We start from the raw sequence: 3649 nt of genomic DNA, 5'->3' as shown, positions 1-3649 counted from the left end.
TTTTGGGTCACTATCTTTATGATATTTAGTCTTTTGTTTATGTTTTTAAAGTCATCCCGAACAGGCTAATACTGAACTGACTGGAATGGTGGATACATACCGGGTTAAAAACATTGGCAGCCACTACCTAGGAAAGGTCGTTATCTAGGACTAATATTTCTTTTGGGTCACTATCTTTATGATATTTAGTCCTTTGTTTATGTTTTTAAGGTCATCCCCAACGGGCTCATACTGAACTGACTGGAATGGTGGATACATACTGGGTTAAAACCCTTGGCAGTCACTACCTAGGAACGATCCAGAGTCAAACCTGCAACTCCTTGCTGTTCTGTCCTGGACTATAAAAATCAAGTTTCAATGTAATGGAATTCCCAACACCACCTCGCTAAGAGCATTCTATTGAAAATTTCATTTTCACCCTTGAGATCTTGTGTTGGCTAATCGAGCACCATTATCAAATCAGCAACGAAGCACTACTAAAATCATACTTGAAAACGAGATTTAAACAATTTTCCACCTCTGCGTTCTTCTCTTTAATATTTTTTTTTAATTTGCAGTATTCATTAGTTTGTATGTTTTCTTAACTGCAATGAAAAAATGCATTGCATGATCTTTCCTTGCCTAGTGGATAACTAAATCTAAATTAAGTAGACTCCATCATTCACGTTAAGCTCAGGGCTTTGATCGGTGTGACTGCAGCGACTAAGGACACTTTACAGGATACTATTTCAAAACGGAATCTTGCCTCCATTGTTCAGAGTACTTTTTGTAAGAAACAGATTTTGTTTTAAGTTCTCGTAGGGTGAAATTTACCGTCTGTCCCATCGTTGTGTTTCTGAGAAGTATTAGTCCTACACATTTGTTCAGCATTTAACAGGCTCAAGACTTTAATGCCTTTTTCCTAATAACACATGCTAGAAAAGCAACTTATTTCATAGCATTAGAGTACGCCGTTTGAAAAATAAATGGTATAGAATGTAAGAGTTTCTGAGCAGTATAAGTCCTACACGTTGATTCAACATTTAACAGTCAAAAGACTTGAATGTTTTTCCTGACACCATAGGCAAGAAAATCTATTTATTTCAAAGCATTAGAAACATAAATGGTATGGAATGAAAAATAAATTGTATGGAAGGAAATTTACTGAAAATCACCCAAATCTGATACCTGGACGAAACTTTCCTGTTGCGCGAACGGAAAAAAAATGTAACTAAATCTAAGCATTTAAACTTTTGAAGCGTAAAATTCAACGTTAGAGTTTCATTCTGCCTGCCTGCCTGCCTGTATCTACTTCGTCCCTTCTTCGCTTGATTAATTTACACTGCAGCGTTGAAGCCATAACGCCCTAAATACGAGAGAAGCTGATAAAAAGGTCACTGCATCTAATCCTCCTCACACTAAAGATGAGGAGCCTTCTTGATAGCATTACGTTCGCACCTCGGTTTAAAAGAACCTCTCTCTCTCTCTCTCTCTCTCTCTCTCTTCTCACACACACACCACAACACACACACACGCACACACACACACACATACATACACAATATATAGGTTATGTGAAAAATGAAAAAAGAGTGAAAAGTCGAGAGAGAGATAGAGAGAGAGAGAGAGAGAGAGAGGCCGCGCTGAAGGAAGCTCGACAGTAGTTCCAGGAGCATCGGGCTACAGGCTCCGGTGGACCACCCCGGGGCAGGTGCGAAAACAAGTGACTATAGCCTGACATCTATTCATTGTTCCGGCTTTAAAACTTTTTTTTCTAACATTATGAACAAAAGAAGAAGGAAAAACAATCGTTTTTTTTAAAGCTGCGCAGCTTTTCTTCTTTAAAATCACCATCACTATGCCGATGGAGTATAGAGAAGTGGAAAAAGGGAAGAGGGAATGATTTTCCCGGTAATCGGTCCAATTCACAAAAAAAAAAAAAAAAAAAAAGTAGAAATGCAGCCTTACCTGCGCGTGTTATTCTTACGGCGCCTGATGGTTGAAGTGCTTTGGGTGATACGAAAAAAAATAATAATAATATCTACAAATTTTTTCTTCTTTTTTTGAAAATGGCGCCCTTCCTGGACCTCAGGCTGTGACGTCAGAGGATAAACACATGTCGAGAAGGTGCCATGTTACTCATTTTCCCAGGGAAAAAAATGACGCCACTGGAACACAGGCGGCCAATGAGAACGCGCTGGATCGTCAGATGGAAACGATAATATATCCTCCTGCTTTTGGAAACGAACACAGGCGGCACTTGGAGGTGATTTTCAGGAGGAAAAAAACCGAACAATTTCAGCACCAGGTAACTCTACGAGGTTCCACACCCACCGCTACCTCTGACTCCATCGTCTCTCTCACGCCAGATTTCCCTCTGTCACTTTGGAATTAGCATTTTCGCCCTTTCATCGCTTTTCCGGTCTCTTTACTCACTCGGGCTCTATTCCAGGGGACCTTATCGTTTCATGAGTAGCTTCTTGGCCCTGCAATCGCCTTCAAGTGCACTGTTGCCAGATCAAACCACATGTGTATCCTAAACATAGCAGGCCGGACCCAACCGAGGCAGACAACTGGCACCTGGGAGGCAGCTGGAGAGGACGACGAGCCAAGGAGAGAGAGTGTGGCTGGCAGCGGCGGTGCCACCGACCCCCCTGGGGGAAGGGGGGCGGAAAGAGAAAGAGAGAGAGAGAGAGAGAGAGTGCGCGCTCGAGAGGAAACCGACAGCGCTCAATTCTCTGACCCAAATGCAAATAAATTTCCTCTTATCAAGATTTTTTTTTTTTTCGGAGGGTCAGTCCCTCCCCCCTCCCCCCACAACCCCCCACTCCAACATTCTGTTTATATATATGTTTTGGACATATCCATTCCCCCCGCCCCCCCCCCCCACCCCTTTCCATTCGGGAAGAGCAGCAGCAGCAGCGGAATTTCTTCCTTGCGCAAGGGAAGCCAATCTTCCCATTCTTTCAACAGGTGTGAGGGGGAAAAGAGAGAGAGAGAGAGAGAGAGAGAGAGAGAGAGAGAGAGAGGAGAGAGAGATCAAGCATTGATTACTCGACGGACAATAAGCAATGGTTAAAGTCAGCACCTGCGGTGTGTGTGTGTGTGTGTGTGTTTGTGGTTGATACCTATGATTACGAAGAGTCGTTATACCAGACTCTTCTCTCACACACACACACTTTCCCAGATCAATAACGCAGACTGAAATTAGAACCCACCGAGTTTATAGAGTCCTTTATATTAAAGCATGGCAAACTCTCTCTCTTCTCTCTCTCTCTCACTCTCTTTCTCTCTATCTCTCTCTCTCTCTCTCTTTATCGACCCGACGCGTTGCTTAGTGTGTGTGTGTGTGTGTGTGTAGGTATGTTCATCTCGAGCTCGTAGAGCGTGTAAACGGCAGCGTTTTGCGTCCGTCCGTCGGTCTTGCCTGCTTGTTTGCCCAACCCCTACGGAAGTGAGGGGCCGGACATAAAAAAAAAAGGGGGGACTCTTCGGCTATGGGTCAGTGGCCGCGAGATTTATGCAGGTGCCAATTGTTGCCCCCAGCAACATTGCCAGGGGGGCCGCTTCTGGCTAGGGCTGGCCGGCCTTCCACCATCTCCAAAAGAGAGATGTTTGTACCAAAATTATTTTTTTAACCATTGTCGGACATACACAGATGCAGTAGCAT

General features: G+C 43.6%; 1 protein-coding gene across 1 annotated transcript in view; it reads right to left on the bottom strand.

Annotated features, from left to right (window-relative positions):
- Positions 1-2560, bottom strand: part of LOC135224354 (WAS/WASL-interacting protein family member 1-like) — a 49243-nt gene extending 46683 nt beyond the window's left edge. The window contains exon 1 of the mRNA XM_064263279.1: positions 1948-2560. The gene's annotated coding sequence lies outside the window, so the exon portion shown is untranslated. The remainder of the gene's footprint in view (positions 1-1947) is intronic.
- Between the last annotated feature and the right edge of the window lie 1089 nt (positions 2561-3649).

This window comes from Macrobrachium nipponense, chromosome 12, assembly GCF_015104395.2.
Source record: "Macrobrachium nipponense isolate FS-2020 chromosome 12, ASM1510439v2, whole genome shotgun sequence".
Classification (NCBI taxonomy): domain Eukaryota; kingdom Metazoa; phylum Arthropoda; class Malacostraca; order Decapoda; family Palaemonidae; genus Macrobrachium; species Macrobrachium nipponense.
Note: the sequence above shows the minus strand (reverse complement) of the source record. Positions and strands in the feature narration are given on the sequence as shown.